The sequence below is a fragment of the Phasianus colchicus genome, chromosome 3 (assembly GCF_987193195.1).
Source record: "Phasianus colchicus chromosome 3, bPhaCol1.hap1.1, whole genome shotgun sequence".
NCBI classification, from domain to species: Eukaryota; Metazoa; Chordata; class Aves; order Galliformes; family Phasianidae; genus Phasianus; species Phasianus colchicus.
The window spans coordinates 43699837-43717784 of record NC_143438.1 but is presented as its reverse complement, the minus strand read 5'-3'; the positions used below and the strand labels follow the sequence as shown (position 1 = coordinate 43717784).

General features: G+C 40.0%; 2 long non-coding RNA genes across 4 annotated transcripts in view; both read right to left on the bottom strand.

The window, feature by feature from the left end:
- LOC149918541 (uncharacterized) overlaps nt 1-4684 on the bottom strand; it is a 34982-nt gene extending 30298 nt beyond the window's left edge. For both annotated transcript variants that reach the window (XR_016465103.1, XR_016465102.1), the window contains exon 1: nt 4579-4684. This is a non-coding gene — a long non-coding RNA (uncharacterized LOC149918541). The remainder of the gene's footprint in view (nt 1-4578) is intronic.
- A 996-nt stretch (nt 4685-5680) lies between these two features.
- Nucleotides 5681-17948, bottom strand: part of LOC149918540 (uncharacterized) — an 84104-nt gene continuing 71836 nt past the window's right edge. For both annotated transcript variants that reach the window (XR_016465100.1, XR_016465101.1), the window contains 4 exons: nt 7025-7140; nt 6171-6233; nt 5977-6054; nt 5681-5798 (listed from right to left, as the gene is read on the bottom strand). This is a non-coding gene — a long non-coding RNA (uncharacterized LOC149918540). The remainder of the gene's footprint in view (nt 5799-5976; nt 6055-6170; nt 6234-7024; nt 7141-17948) is intronic.

Here is a 17948-nt window from a genome sequence, read left to right as displayed (position 1 = left end):
TTGGCAGATTTCCCAATGACTTCCTGTTTGCCAAGAATCTCCTGAAGCAGTGAGCACAAGAGAGTACAATCACAAGCACAAGTACAAAAAAAGAAATGCCATATACAAAATAATATATACGTATATAAAACAATCTGTACTTCTAGAGGTATTCCTAATGGGAAAAGAAAAAAAAAAACTGGGGGGAAAAAAAAAGGTTGTACTCTGATAATTAATTCCAAACCTACCTGGCAATGATTTCTAGAAATTTTAATATGAGCATGTCTTCACTCGGCCTGTAGTAGACATTGTGCTCAAAGTCTATTCTTGTAGATCCTCAAAAACCGTGGTAATATGGCACAGAAGGAGTAGGTTGGCAGATGTGATTTTAATTACTGACTAGCCACAGGAATCTGTTAGCACAGACTGTTGCTCACAGGCAGCAGAAACATACATGAATTTCTGAAAACAGTCTTTATAACAGCATAACAGGAATGAGTAAATGAATATTAGAAAGGTATTTTACATTTGTGCTACAGTGGTTCATAAAATGCTAAGAGCCTAGCCAGTCTAAAAAAGAAGGGGTCATCATCATCACCATTAAGGCAGCTTGCAAGCTGTTTCTTTGAAAGACAAGGCTGAGAAGCTGAAGTGCTTTGCCCTGAAAAGTCCAGCAAGGAAGCGTTCTTATTCCAGTCACATAAAGAGGTTTGGACTAGAGAAAATGAGTCTGGATAAGTCACAGACACTCCCTAACAGATGGAGGCATTTCCTTCTCTATGGACTGCAGAATACCAGTTTAGTCATCTAGTAATTGCAATAAGTATGACTTTTTTTTTCAATTAGTCATGATCCACTAAACACATCGCTCACTAGTTCTCTATGCTGTGCTGCAGAATCTCCTCCCTATTAACTCAGACCTAATGGCACATATGGTACCTGAGTGCTTCCAGTAAGTCCCAGAGAGCTCATATTGGCTTTATGGGAGGACAGCCCATCCAAGAGAAAGCATTATGCTTTTTAAAGCCAAAAACTCCACCTTACTTCTTTGTGCGGATGGTCTCTCTCCTTACTTTGGAAGTTTCAGTTCTTTGGAGCATTTTATCTTCTCTGCTTTTCATACATGGGAAAGGAAAATCTCCTGAGCAAATGAGTCAATCTACAATTCAAATACAATTTTATTAATATTTTTTTATTAAAATCAATAAAAACTTGATACCAATATGTATTTTTCTCCCAGTTCTCTTCCTTTCCCTAAATTAAACAAGCTCCCTGTGAGCAAACCACTTATGTCACTACCAAGAAACTTGGGTTCCTTGCTGGACTTTTTCAGATCCTTGCAGTTCAGCTATAAACAAACTCTTGATCCTTACACCAAATAATAGTTATCTGCCCACTGTGACCTACGTTTGCCACATCTGTATTACTGAGGCCTTACAACTGCTGAGCCTGAGCCCTGCTGGTGCCATGGAGCACCTTGCATTTTCAATTTCCATTTTCTCCACAGCAGTCAGAGATGGATTCCTTCTGCTAACATTGCAATTACATCTGTAGTTCTCTAAACAAGTGAAATCAGTTGAACATGTTCAACATCTAGGTGCCCTTCAAATCATTTTGTGACGCTAATGAGATGGCTCTTCTCAAAGAGAGCCAGATAGTCTAGATATGGTAAGAAGGAGTACATAGGGTCGTTATCCTATAGGTGGTTGCAGCTGACAATTGACTATTACTGATGCAGCTATGAGAGACATTAGATGACAGCTAGGTGACTGACTGAAATGGGAACCAGGACTGCATCTGGTACACAGCAAAGAGAGAAACAGAATCCCTTTTTTTGAACTTTTCATGTTTGTCTGGGAATGTAGCAACACATTGAAAGGGGCAGAGGAAGTGGCAAAATATCACCTTAGGCTATGAGGGAGTAAAATTCTCTTTTCAAACACTACTCTAGAGACATGGAGGGAGATAATAGAGAAGTAAGAGAAAGGGCAGAGTACGGCAGCCTAAAATCCAGTCAGCCCCATGTCAGCCAGCAAATCAGCAGAAAACGTCCAAATTTTGCAAAGTGGTCTTTCAAGAGGAATGTTTGTTGTGGTGTTAGCAGAGGCTGAGGAACAGAATCTTAGGGGCTGCCTAGCAGCAAGCAAAATGACGGAGGGTTGGCTCATGTAATGAGCTGTCTCATTATTGTGTGAAACAACTCCAGTGAGTTGAAAGTGGGAAAGTATTGCTGGGTTGTCACAGAAAGAAAAGTTATTTCCCATGGTGTTGTGGAAGGCGTATGTATCTGGGCACAAATGGACTCTTCTTGGTCACTTTCCTAGACATGGTCTGTTATATTGCACATGAATACTCAAAGAAAGAAAAGGAAGAAGCCTTGAAAGAAGAATACGCTTCTGTTTTATCCACTAGACCAGACGATGACACTCCTCTAATGCAGAGGCAGGATGCACACTGGCTTTATAACGGAAGTGTTAATCTGTTTAGGGGACAATGCTGTTTTAGTCATCTTTCTTTGTGGCTCTACAACCACACTTTGGAAACATGGTATTTCAGGCTGCATCCTAGAAAGTAAGTGGGTAGATGGGGTTTTCCATAATCTTGGCTTTGCATTCATATGCCTTATTAAATTAAACGTTTTAGAAGAGTTTTAACAAGAATTACTTCCTCTTCTTAAGTAGTTCTTGACAGAACTACTGTCATCAGCTGCTTTCCCTGCAACAGCAGCAGCAGACCCACACCTGCACTCTGTTCCTCCTGGGACACTCATCCTGTCTCCATGTTTCTGTCTAGAAGGAAAGGGGCACTCTGCCCTCTTGGCTGACCTCAAGCAGAGTTATGTGCTGGGGAAAGTGCAGATAAAAACCATTCACAGCCTCCAGCTCTAATACCTACTGCAGAACTAATCCCACCACTCCACTTGCAAAGTAACAATAAGCAGATAAATGTTTCTACCTGGATACGTAGCTGTAAAACTGGAAAAGTGGTACTGAGCACAGCGGCAGATGTTAATAACTGCAACACGGTTCTAATCATATGAGATTAACATTCACATCACTCTGAACTGACAATATTTAGTGTATTTAAACTTAGAATGCAGGTTGATCCTTCCCCCTGCAACGTTCTACCTCACACACACAGCGGTGGCTTCATTTAAGAATATCTGCTTTTCATCTCTGGGATCTTATAAAGACAGCCCCACTCACTGTGGCCCACAATTGTTTGGTGAAAAATATAGCTAAACAACCTGGATTTGCATTGTTTAAATTCTCAACTTAAAATCAGAGGATAGATTTTAAAGTAATTCTCATGTAATTAAAAAAAAAAAAAAAAAGGAAAAGAATAAGCTCACTACAGTGATACACAGCCAACTAAAATCCTTTACCCTAGTGTATTTGAGCATGCAATGCAAAATTTATTCTCCAGTGTATATAAATCTCTGTTTCACACATTCAAATAAATGCAGCTGTGTTTATCCCAGAGAGCACAGTTCCAGATGTATACATGCAAAACTCCAGATATACATATGAGCACCTTATTACATTACAATTTTCCATTACATTTTTCAACACTTAAACTGTAATGTCACAGAGCCTTCTGCAATATGCCCCAGTACATTCAGCACTTGCCCAAACAATACCATCTGAAATCATAAGGGCCACCCAAGTTTGATCTGCTGTGATACCGCTTCAGCAATTCACCTGGAATGAGAGGAGGCTCCCACACTATAAGAATTTAGGCTACAGGTTCAGCATTTGAATAATACTATTTTTTGAACTGTACGATATAACTGAAATCTCAGATTTTACAGCAACATCAAACTACACAAAAAATACGACAACTTCAGAAGAAGTTTATATTTTTGCAAATGGGCAGTGCCTGCTTGCTGGCATAACAATAGAGGGATGCAAAAAAAATCTGTCACTGGTACATACAGAAAGGAGTTGGACTGAATCTCTCTGCTCATTTTTAAATAATATTTTTACTTTTGTAAGTCCAATCACAGTAGAACAGATTTCATAGCTCCTCCACCAGTAGCTCTCATTGATAAAAATACAAGGGATGTTACAATGCCATAAACTTGAGAACATAAAACATACCATTCAGTCCATAACCACCTTTTCAGATATCATCAGCATTACTGTACTTTCTGAGACCTGGACTATAACATTAGTAGCCACAGCACAAACTGCAAATACAAAACTGCTTATTAAAACAACTGTCTAAAACAACTCTTTGCTGCTTTCCATCAAGTGCAGACAGGAAACCTACACTATTTAGAGCACAGTTCTAAAGATTATTTCACATATTTATTTGCCTAGCAGATTATTTTCCCAATATGAAAGATGCAAAGGCAGTATACTTTCTAAACAGTGGCATGTAGCACACCCTGAAAATCAAAGCCAGAAAAGCAATGTAAAATAAACAAAATACAGGGATGATTTTCTACCATTCTGTTAAAAAAAAAAAAAAAAAAAAAAAAGGCTTATTTGCATCTGAAAACAATTACTTTCTACCAAACAGCAGACAACTGCAGCAGAAAAAAAAATAGCAGAAATAATGCTACCAAAGATAGAAATTTAAGAACCATTTAGATACCTGGTTTCTTAGTTCATCACCCTATTGTGAAGATGTCAGACAAGTAGAAAGACAGTAGAGTCATGTTCATTTTTCTGAAACCGCTGGTGAAACCTTTGTAGAAATCATGGTGACGTCCTGCAAACAAGTATTTTCCCTCAGAATAAAAACATATGTTATTTTCACAGTTCTATTCTGATTCAGGTCATAAGTTAGAAATGTTCTCTGTAAAGGACTGCAGGCTGTAATGTGGTTCATTTGTAACTATGTGAGTTTGGCAAGTCCAAATACAGCTATCTTTATTGACAAATAAATCAGAGACAAATTGCAAATCCTTAAAGCATCATTGTTAAGTAATCTGACCACAAAAAGATGGATTTTACTTTCTCTACAACATTTCCATAATATTTTAAGAATTTCATAGTGCAGGTGGTCTAGAAGAAGGGTACCAAGAACCTTCCACACATCCCACTTCTGGCCTGAGAACTCCTACATAAGGAATGTACACAAAGGGTACTTTTAAGGAGGTTACTGGCACCTGAAAGTGGCCCCAGAGGTACAGATGTAGCATTGCTACCATGAGAGCTTATAGTTAACAGTTTAAAAATGAGGTGTGGAGGGAGAGAGTCCAGCATTGAACCTTTTCCGGCGCATACACTAAGGCACTGTACTGCATATGTATCCAGCAGAACCCTCATTCAGCTTGTAAAGTCTGATCCCATACCAGGCATACTTCATGGAAACAGTTTAAAAATAAGTTTTCCCAGTGAATAGCAGGTGGGACTACCCTACAAAATCCTTTTTGGCTCACGGCACAAAGTTGCTGAAATAATACTTCACCCAGAAGAACGATAAAAGAATTATAGCTTGAAACTTTGGTCATAGTCTGGCTGGTGTCTGGGCAGAGCCTGATAACTCTTACGTTTTACGAAAGAATCTGCCTCACTGTGTGTGTTTACACTGTACATGTGATGACTGGCTGACACAGCCATTTTCTATTCAAGGTGGTCTCACTAGCTTAAGTATTTTTGCATCCAAAGGCAGACTGCAGCGAACACACGTATGCCTTGGGTTGTAATGTGATTTGTGAGTACCTAATAAATGAAAATACCTTACGTTTGTTGCAATTGAAACTTCAGATCCTTAATTAGCAGATGACGGGATTGCTGACAGTTCAAAGAGTCAGTGATAGTGAATTCAGCCATGGAGGAATAACCAACCTGCACACCCTGGTGGAGTCACTAGAGGAAAGTGAGAGGGAGTCTTGTAAATAGATTGCTTTTGAAAGCACTATAGCACAATGCAAACAAACAAAAAGATTACTGCCAGTTTAACAACGAGAGTATTTGAAATAGTTTAGGTTTACATTCACCCATTTAAGTCCATTTTTCTTGCACATCAACTCAAAATAATACTGACCTCATCACATTTACCCTGGCAGGATTGTCAGATTTCAGGTCTCAGACTAAGGTGTGCTCAAACCCTGATGCAATGTGCCTACAAAATGAATAAAAAGTAAACAAGTGCTCAAAGCACGAATTGTGTTGGTTAAACATCTTCTCTACCAGCACATGAAATAAGAGAATTAGTAGATATGATAAAAAACAGAATACTTAATGTCCATCTAGGATGTGGCACAATATTATATTTTGATCCCAGTCCAAGGTCTTCCTTGCCTGAGTGGGAAGAAAATGGCAACATCATTCTCTGCATTTAGATAAATCCTTTAGGAAAAAGCAAAATAAAATAATGACACGTCCTACAGGAAATGTCTAACAATTGGTGTCAGCTGCTACACTACAATTTACAATGCAGTGGTGCAAAGTGCTACTTTCTCCAGATTTTTCCTGTAATCCACTGGCAAAGAAAAGCTCTTCCAAAGACTTGACTAAAGGTAATCAGATTGGGCTTCTCTTCTGCTGAACCAGCCTCTGGAGGTGACTTTAGAGCAGGGTCATTCTTGTGAAAATCAGAAACTTCTGTGAACTTTCTTTGCATCCTCTTTAAACAGTATTTCCTACTTCCACTTTAATCTAGTTTTTGTCCTGACCACTACTTACTGCTTCACAAACTGTCTCATCTATGTCAAAAATTCAGTCTGAGTTTAATGAACTATTAAGAGAGAACTGAAAATGATAATTTTCTTAAATATGACAACGAAAGTTAATACTCCAACAATTCCACAGAAAGTTTGCTGTTTTCCATCCGTACTCTCCTCTTCCACAAAGGATAATTCGTCCTTTGAACACAGTCAGCCATCTGTGCTCAAAGCAATTAATAGAAGCATAGAAGCCAGGGAACATCATTCAAATGTTGACTTTGTAACGGTATGCTAACTTTTTCAGTATTTTTAAATAACTAGAGCAGCCACATGTCCTGCCCAATATCTGCAATGTCTGTTTAAGCGAAGGCAAAAACTACAGTGCCAGCAAAAAATGTACATTCAGATTGAAAATATCCATGTTACCTAATGCAGCAGGTCTCACGCTTTCCCACTCAGGGCCAAAGCCAAAAACCCTCCAACCTCGTGAAACTCTCAAAGGTCGTAACAATACACGGCAAAGGCAGGACAGGTGGAGAGTCCTGTAAGGCAATGGCATTACCATGCTAAATGTACATTACCATGCCAAAGATGGATTCAAATTCTGGTAACACTTCTAATGTACACAATAATTAGCTGAATATTTCATTGTCCTTCTGTCTTAAATTTCAGTTTCTTAAGTATTTCTCCTCTTAAGCCATCACATATTTACTCTTTAAACTATATGAAAAGCTGAAAAGACTGCCAAATGAGAAAATGTATTCAGAAATACAGACATAAAACCAATGTGGTAATCTCCTCTAAAAGACAAAAAAAAAAAAAAAAAAAAAAAAAAAATTGCTCAATGTGATTAAACAATTCTTTATTGTTCAGCACAAGAAGTGACCCCACAGCCTTGGGCAGCTTGTGCCAAGGCTCCATCACCCACACAGCACAGAAGTGCAGCCTGATGTTCAGAGGGAACCTCCTGTGATCCAGTTTGTGCCTGTGGCCTCTTCTCCTGTCAAATAAATGCTTTGCTATGCTATTCATAGCATAATATTAGCACTCATTTTATCTCAATTTAATCTGTATGACAAAAATAAATACTCTAATGTATCTGTTTGTACCCTAAATCTTGGCAACATTATCAGACTGTTAGCATAACAGAGCAAACTGTCACTTCATCATATAATATCTATGATTTAGTTGAGTAGATCATTAAGGTTTTGTTTGGCCTTTACAAGCCTATACAACGCTAAATCACACTGACAATTAATTACTAACAATTGAAGAATCATATCCCTTCCTTCTATTGTATCAACCGCACTGCTCAGTTTAGTGTCATCAGCAAACCTGTTGAAGGTGCACTCAATTCCACTATCCAGGTCATTGATAAAGATGTTGAAGAGCACCAGTCCCAGTATGGAGCGCTTGGGGGGCATCACTCATTACCAGCCTCTACCTGGACACAGAGACATTGACCACAACTCTCTGGCCTTCCAAGCAATTCCTTATCCACTCAACAGTCCACTCTTCAACTCCTTATATATCCAATTTAGACGTAAGGATGTGGTGGGGGACCACATCAAAAGTCTTCAAGAAGTCCAGGTAGATGACAGTAGTCATCTTCCTTTAACTACTGATGCCATTGTAGAAGGTCACCAGATTGGTCAGGCATACTCAGGGGATATGCCTCCTGAGCTCAGATGGGGTCTACACATTGCCCAAGCTGGGAGAGGCACTGGTACACAAGTGCCTGGCACTGGTGAGCTCAGAAAAATATTGTTGATTTGCCAGGAGCCAAGTTTTCCAGTTACTAAACTGATGCAAACAAGTTTGTTTCTTGTTAAAGCTGTATTTCTACAGCTTTCAGTCATGCAATCCCCATTGCAATCAATGGCAGGTGGGCTAAGTCCCATAAAAATGTGAGAAAAAAGAGAGAGATGCATAATTCTTTAAGAACGTGCACCTTAATCATGTGAGAGTAGAAGGAAAAATAGCTAAGTCCTGTGAAAACAGAAAAAAAGAGCAAGTGGGGAATGGCAAAGACAACTCCATCACGAAATGAGGGGTTTTGACAGGGTTTTGATGGGTACAACAGGTAACGTACCAAAATTAAGAAGAAAATACTGAAGAAATCTCAGTTGACATCATTTGTTTAACAAAAGAAGCAATAAAATGTCAAGAAAGCAGAACAGTGCAATTATTTAAAAAAACACAAAGGAACAATGAGAAAGTATGAAGAAAAAAGGAATGTGGTTGAATGAGGATGAATTAAATAGCAATTCACCCTCTTCCTTTTGGATAAGAAAAGGAAGCTAGATAAGACTCTGCCATATGTCTTGTAGGAGATTTCTGAGCTGACAGTTTTGACATGAAAATGTTGAGAATGTTCCCAGTAAATTAGCTTCATGATTAAATGGAAATTGCATTCTTGAAAGTCTTACTTAAAAATACTCAAGGTTGAAAAAAAATTAAAACATCTCAGTAGTTTCTTTACAAATAGTGAGTCAAATCATAAAGGAAGATGGGGGCTCAATACATACACACAGTCATAGAAGTAACTAACATACTATTAAATTTGCTAACAAAAGAGGAACTTTGAAGTTCAGTCTCAAATTTTCAGTATACCTTTGATTTCTTACATTACTTAGGACATTTCTGAAAACTTGGAAAATTAAATTAGTCACTTCATTATGCTCTCAGCTTTACCCTATGGTTGTTCATACTGCCTAGCAGAGCTCTCAGCAGTGAAATGCTTGCTCAGCGTAGCTCTTTCTGTCAGAATTCTTGAACATAATTGGTCCATCTCACAATTTTACCAAAGCTTTTTTGTTGTTGTTGGATTTTTTTAATGCCAAACCTAAATTTTAACTTTATATGGAATTGTTAAGAAAATGTTATATATAAATGAATACTGGACTATAAAGTACAGGAACCCAACATTTCAAAGCAGTCTTATATTCCATATATTTCAATATCTCAGTTGTGGTTACTCCTTACTATTTTGAAAGAAGAGAAGTTGTATGCTGTACTGTTTTATGAATATAAAAAAAAAAAAAAATTGCAAGGCAGGGAGGCATAGAAATGAAGATTTACAGTTTCCAGCAAGATACGAATAAAAGTTCTTTTGTATGAAGTATAAAGAATTCATTTACAGGGTGGCACTCAGGTGAATGCCTCCTCCATTTTTATCAAGACTAAGAGAAAACACTAAGAAAGCTGAAATGGAAATATTTTTTAAAAAAGCTCCCTCATCTGCTTTCCCTGTGGCACATAAACCACTGGTGTACAGAGATCCTGCCTCGATTCACTATGGGAACTCACTGTTAAACACTGTTTACACAGTGCTCTCTTAACTCTTATTATAAATGCAAAGTACATTAGACATTACACAAAACTTTGGATTTCAGTAGCAGCACACCACTTTTCTGCAAAAAAAAAAAAAAAAAAAAGGAAATAATACTTTTTAAAAATCAATAATTCTCATAAAATTTAGCCAATGGAAAAAAAAAAAAAACCCACATATGTCAACCTTTAGATAGTACTAAAGGGTAGAAAGGCAGCCTCATGCTTCGTGTTTCTCAGGTAAATGACAAAGGAAACATTAGCAGGTCTGATGGTAGAGGTGTGCAAAGCGGTCTCACTGGGTCTGGCTAGGATGGAGTTGATGTTCTTTGTAGCAGCCTGTACAATGCTATGCCTTGGATTTGTGACCAAAACATCTTATCTGCTGCTGAACACTGTCACGGCTTTCTCTACTTTTCACACTACCCTGCCAACAAGGAGGGTGGGGGTTCACAAATTGCTGGAAGAGGACAGAAACCAGGACAGCTGACCCATCCTGGACAAAGAGACGTCTCACAAAACATGGTGTCATGCATTTTATTTTTCAGAAATAAAATGGAGATGAGTGAGCATCAGTATGCCCATGGGAAGGTGGCGTGTGATTGCATCACTTGTTTTCTGTCTCTTTTCTACTTCTCTTCTGCTTAGTAAACAGTCTTTCACTCAACCCTTGGGTTTTGCTGTTCTTTTCCCCTTCCACTGACCCAACACAATAAAGGGACAGCATGCATGGTGTGCTGCTGCCAACTGGGGCTAACCCACAGCAAAGGAGTACTTTTGTACTTTTGGAGAAGAGTCTTTATAAAAAGTCATTTTGTAGCATAGGTCAATCTGTTTTCACTCCAGGATGACTTTACATGTAGAAGGGTTTATACCAAAAAATGCTTTTGTGCCACATCTCAAATGACAAGACATGGCTGACTGTACATCCACATCTGTTCCCAAGATGCGCCCATGAAGGAATGAAAATCCTATAACCGCAGCCTCGGTATTTATTTTTTCTCAGCAAACAACAAGCTTTGACATAAACTAAGCAATGTCTTTAGATCAAATGTGAGGCCTGTAGCACAGGAGCGATTGACAGATGACCCCATGCAAGGATTTGTAAACTTCAGAACAGCACATGGAGACACAAAGAACAGATGAAAGGAGAGGGAAAAATAAAACTGTTAAAACAGTTTGTATTTTGGCACTTACCTGCAGTTGGATATTTAGTTTCAGGGGGATTGGAAAGCTTAAACAGAAGTGTCTGGGCACAATGATTTCTTAGTTACAAAATAAAAGCAGACGGAAAAAAAGAAATGAGAAGGTAATCACAACCATTCCTATTTCTTGGGTAAGAGACTTTCCTGTGAAGATAGGGTAAAAAATAATAATAATTAAAAAAAAAAAAACCACCAAGGATGGAGCTTGGACCCAACTTAGATCTGTTCAGAATTAATCTTCTTCCACAAGCTGAATGTCCATTTCCTCTATCTCTGTTCTTTCCAATTTCCAAAAAGACTTGTAAGCAATGAGTACTTTCAAATACAACTTAAATCCATTACTTATCCGTACATTTAGATACCTAATTTTGGACACTTGTGGTTAAACAGTACCAGCCTTAGACCATGTGATTAATAGCATCAGGATTTCTGGATTCTCCTTAGTATGTGAAATGAAAAAAATATGAAAAAGAAAGCACTCTCTTCTACCATGAGATATACTGAAGAAAAGAGTGGGTGTATGTGGTGCATTCTTCATTGTCTTTTTCCCTTTCCCACTCATTACTCTTTGAAGACATTTTTCCAGCTCCCACTCTCTGATGCTATCAAGCAGGAATAGCTTTCACTCTGAAAGCAATGCCTCCCATTTATTTCCATGGAAACGACAACTGATACAAAGAGCACAATAACACTATTTGACAGAGTAAATTCTCAGTTACAAAACAGTCTTTTTCAACAGTCACCACCTTAGCTATACATTTTTGCCATCAACAAACAAGAGCCATGCTGTGTTCATAAAAATCTGCACCAGCAGAAGTGACCCACTGTTGCTGTCACCACTGCAGAAATGCACCACTCACTGCCTGATTGTACTCGCATCCACTGTTTGGTCTCCATAAACATTCAGCAATTTTTGATGAATGTCAGTGGGTGCCAATTTTTTATATGGAGGAATTCAATGACACACCTTTGACTCAAATGAACTTTCATGTCAGACACTGTTTTGTCAGACTGCCCCTCTGCTGCCATCTGTCGCACAGCAACAGAATGTAATGGAATATTGGTAGGAAGGTTTAACATCTACTGCCATACAACCAACATCCACCTCTGATGTCATGGGCCAACATAACAAAATAGGAGGCATTACTTTTGGAACAGCATTCGTACTACATTATCTATGGAACTAATAATCAACACAAACCTTTCATCTGCATGTGAGCTATGCTTTTTATAAACTGGATTTTCCAACAGTAATCAATATTACACCTATTACTCTACTGTCAGTAGGCATGCCTTTGGTAATAGTGCATTATATGCACTTTAGAGCAAGCAAAATAGAAGTTCTAACAAACAAGCCTAGAGATGATAACCAAAGAAACTGCCACAAGAGAGAAGGGGGGGGTCATATCTCTTAGGATGCTGCAGGAACTGCTCCAACTCCTGACTGGGCAGTAATGAGGGTAGTATAAGCTCCTGCAGTTTCTCTCCTTCGTCTCTCTGTTAGGATACTGCAGTTGTTGTCCTGACATGTGGCTGTTAACAAAAGTTACACAGAGATTTTGTTGTACCCAAAGTAATTGACAGAGAGCTACACCATACACAAAGTCAGGCCTGCAGACACAGCGTACCTTCACCAGAAGAATGATAAATTTTCTGTTTAGAAGAAAAAAAAAATCTTTCACACAGTCCTGAAAATGATAGCAAAGGAATTTAGATCAGATTTGTCACTAAGAAAGATTTCAGTTAAAGCAGTCTTTTACTAGCACAGAGGGAAATGATGTCTAATAAAAATGAAAAATACAGCTACAAGGCACTACCTGGTATCTCAAGAGCATCAAAACCATAATAAGTTAATCACTTGTTCTTTACAATCATACAACATTTCCTTGAGTAGTTGATATTCTTCATATTTCTCTGTAACTACATACATAGAGATAGAAATACAAAAATACAGATGATTTGTGTTAGAGTACAGTTATGTAAAGTGTTTTCTTCACCTTTTTTTAAAGCCAGAATAAAGAAAGGCACTTCAGTGTTGTTCTGCCTTTTAATACATAAAATAAACTATTCTGAGAATGCTCTTTTCTCCAGTGTTAATTTATGAATTTGTTTTATCTGGAAATATTGGACAACAGTCTCAAACTCATCTGTGTCCCATCAGTAGCCCAGCTCCTCAAAACACACAAGAAAATGCTTTGATCTCCTCATATGTCTTTATTAAAAGGCAACTCATTTTGAAGAATGAGATATACTTGCCACAACACATCAAGAGCTTGCCTCTGATAGACATACTTGCATTTTGAGTCATAACTTTCATTCTCTTTAGTCTTCAATTCTGGATTTTCCAACAATAATCAATATTACACCTATTACTCTACTGTAAGTAGGCATTTTGCTATTTGAGTTTTCAGTAGTGTTTTCTGAGTTAAGTCAAGATCAATCTCTGAGTCCCAACAGCTGACCAGCAAAGAAAAAATGGGCAGAGCCATAAAACAAGGTGCGCATTGTGGATTATACTGATGCATTACCTCTGACCATGGCTCATCGAGCTGCTAGGTTAACAGGTCACTGGCATGAGGCCACTAACTCTCACATAACAGCCTCTCTCATGGTGTTTTGATATTTCCCCTCCTGGATTTGCCCCAACAGGGAAGTGCTGGAGTGTATGAAAACCGGGAGTGGCCCTGGGAAGCTAAACAAACAACTTCAAACCCCAAATGTTTAGGTTAGATGCTTATCTGGTCTTAACCAGCTTACCCATCCCTAAATATTACAGCATTTAAAATTACAGGAATTCTCTAACAGCACCAGTCACTGTTGAGTGCACTCCACATTTTTTGCAATCACTTCTGTACCAATACGCACAGTCTGTGGATATTTTGGACATACTCATAGCATTAACCATTTGCCCTTTCCTGCACCTTTGTAGGCATCTCAGTGTAGACTCCATGGACATTCTACATTTACTGTCCTGGTGCTGAAAGAACCATCAATAGAAAGAACCATTCATAGAATCATCAAAGCTGTAAAGACCACTAAAATCATTGGACTAAAATCTAGTCCAACTGTCAGCCCATCACCACCATGCCCACTAACCACGTACCTCAGTGCCACATCCACATGGATCTTGAATGCCTCCAGGGATGGTGATTCCACCTCCACCCTGGGCAGCCTGTGCCACTGCATCACCTCTCCTTCTGAGAAGAAATTCTTCCTAGTATCTGACATGAACGTCTGCCAGCACAACTAAAGGCCATTCTCTCTCATCCTATCACTGTTACCTGGGAGAAGCCAATCCCCACCTCACTACAATCATCTTTCAGGTCGTTGTAGGTGGTACAAAGGTCTCCTATGAGCCTCCTCTTTTCCAGAACTTGATAGATAGTAAATACCACTGGTGGCTAACAAGATTTGTATCCCAGAAGAATGGAGCACTGCATCACACATTCAGATCTTGCTTCAGACAAAAGGTATGTTCACTCTAGTGCTATTGCTACTAAAGCTGTATCTACAAAGCAAGGGGCTCTTGGGACAAATACTGTGAAGAGATTTTTTTCCTTTCTTGTTGATGCTGAGACAACTGTTGGTTCATCAATTTGATCAGCATCCATCTGCCACCCATACTAGAGTTAACCTGGACAGAGACCACAAAAATCACTGAGTCAGTGTCTCCGGCTGGCAGGATGGCTCAATAGCAGATATTTTCTACCACATTACATACAGAACACAGGAAAAGCATCTTCACTCACCAGGCCTTGTTATTGTCCCCTTCTGCACTGCAAGCAGGTGCTTCAGGCTGGCAGAAGACTGCAGGGCTCCTGCACAAGGCTAGGCCAGGGCTCACCACAGGGTATGGTTGGGCCCTGCAGCCATGATGCTGGGGCCTTGGAGAAAGGCTGGGGGCAAAACACTGCACAACAGTGAGGAGTGGGGAAAAATGTGTGAGAAAAGCCCTGCAAGGAGTGAGGAGAAGGAGAGAAGGTGCAGCAGTACCTTTCTGTGTAGCCTTAAAAGAGATGATCAGACCTCACCCATTCATTTAGTGGACTATCCCCCTAGTTCTTTACAGTACCTAATAGATGTGTTATACACTACGTGTGCATGCTTAATTGCACAGCTAGAAAATAAGTGAGTTGTGCATGGATGCAATGGGCTAGGATTGGTCTTACGGGGAAAGGTTTTTATAGCACTGGGACTACTCTGCAAGAAGAGTCCAGAAGCTGCCCCATGTCAAATGGAAGTTACCTCCAGCACCTGCAGAAGGGACCCACCACTGGTCAAAGCTGAGCAGATATAAGGAACTGAAAAACTGCTGTGCAACAGCAGCTGGGAGAGAGGAGCAAGGAATACGAGAGAATAGCCCTGAAGGCACCAAGGTCAGTGCAGAAGGAGGGCAGGAGAAGCTCCAGGTACACAGCAGCAGCTCCTTGCAGCCCAGGAGAAGCCCACAAAGGAGCAGGCTGTCCCAATGCAGCCTGTGGGCACTGTGTGGAACAGATCTGCCCGTGCAGCCACAGAGGAGCTTGCTGGGCAGCAGTAGATGAGGCCAGAAGGAGGCATAGCCCATGGCCCAGAGCTGCCACCTGTGGAGATCTGTGTGGAGCAGTGCCTGAAGGGTGGGCCCCATGGTACGGAGCCATGTTGGAGCAGTGCTGTGAGAGCTGCAGCCTGAGGGAAACACACACAGGATCAGTTCAGGAAAGACAGCACCCGTGGGAGGGAACCACGTGGGACAGGGCAGAGTGGCCATGGAGGAGCAGCAGAGACAAAGGATTCTGGACTGACTGTGGATCCCATTCCTCATTCACTTGCACTGCCCAGGAGGAGAAGATAGAAGAAGGTGGATGGGGGGGAGTTTTAGTTTGCCTTTGGTTCTCACTGCTCTTGTCTGTTAGTAATAGGCAATAAATTATCTGCCTATGCTGAGTCTGTTTTGCTTATGACAGTAACTGGTGAGTGATGTCCCTGTTCTTATATAAACCCATGGGCTTCTGGGAGAAGAACTCACTGAGAGCAGCCTTTCAGAAAAGCGCTTGGGGATTCTGTTGAAAGAAAAGCAGGACATGAGTCAGCAGGCTGCATGAAAATGGAATGAGGAATGGCCAGCAGGGAGAAGGAGGGGATTGCCCCCCTCTGCTCTACCCTCCTGACTCTCCACCTGTAGAACTGCAGCCTGGGGAGCCCCCAGCACAAGAAGGATGTAGAGCTGTTGGTGCAGGTCTAGAGAAGAAACACAAAGATGATCAGAAGGCTGGAGCACCTCCCTTATGAAGAAAGGCTGAGGCAGTTGGACTTTTTCAGCCTGGAGAAGAGAAGGCTGTGGGGAGACCTCATTGTGGCTTTCCGGTACTATAAAGAGAGCTTACAAGCAAGAGGGGAACTTTCTTTTTACATTGGCAGATAGGACAAGGGGGAATGGCTTTAAATTAAAAGAGGGGAAAGATTTAGATGGATCCTAGGAATAACTTTTTGACTCGGTGGTGAGGTGCTTGCACAGCTACCCAGGGGAGTTATGGATGCCCCATCCCTGGAGGCATTCAAGGCCAGGTTGGATGGGGCTCTGGGCAGCTGAGCTGGTGTGTGGCAGCCCTGCTCATTCTATGAGCAAGCCATTCTAAGATTGTGTTATTTTCCCTTCCCATTCTTTTGAGAAGGGGAATGAGAGAGCAGCATGGTGGAGCTAAGCTACATACTGGTGTGAGACCCCCACCAGGTTAGAGAGAACAACACTGTGGAAGAAGAGAGCCACAGTGCTGCAGCTGTCAGAGTGCCTGTGCTGCCCTACCATGTGTGCAGGGCCAGAAATGTTTTAAAAATGTAATTCCCTTCACTATATTTCACCACTGACATTTTAAACTGCATTAAGAGGCCTCTACAAACGTTTCGAATCATTATGCTATCAGACTTTTGATTTGCTGGGCCACTGAGGGGAATCCTGAAAACATTCAATAATGCCAATATTTAAGTGCATAATGGTAATTTGGAAGAACAAAATGTTTGTTTTATCAATACATTATCAAGCACGACCATGAATCATGCAAATCAAATCATAGATCACAAAGTGCAAGCTATGCTCATCTAATCTGCAATATGTCATGCACATAATTTAACATATTTAGTCTACCTTGGATATGTAGCAGAAACAATATAAACTCCTTCACAGTTCAGTGTTGAAAAATCTGAAATGGGGAGTGATATGTAAAGTGTGTTTTTCATAGCAAGACCGCCAAATGCTACAGAAAGGAACATCCTATGCAAACCAGCTGTTTGTGGAGGTCTGTAACTCATCACGGCAGCTGGGGAGTGGGTTCAAACCTGTTTTACCTTCCTCAGTCTTACATATAATATATTTAGTAGTTTTAATACTTGCTACTCATCTTAATTATGTTACAGCTATGCCTGTAAGATAAGTTTGGAAGAGAATGATTTTAGATTTTAGCTCTGAAGAAATGTTTGTATGAAGTTGGAATGAAAATACCCCAACTGTGAATAATGAACACACCTTGTCTCAGATGCTTTCAGCCTAGAAGCATGTGTTACTCTATTTTTTAACAGACATTGTGAAAACCTGAATAAGACTGTATTCAATTGACACTCTTTGTAAGAGGTAATGACAGATGTCAAATAAATGCTTAGTGGTAATGAAACTGACATCCGCTATCAACACACATGACTCCCAAACAAGAGCTACAGACTTGTTCAAGTCTTTAAATACTCAACAGTTAAAAAAATATACTCTTCCTAAAAGCCACTCTGTTCCTATTAAAACTACACAGCCTCTTGAAAAATTGCAGTTAATCCTAAAAGTTGAAGGT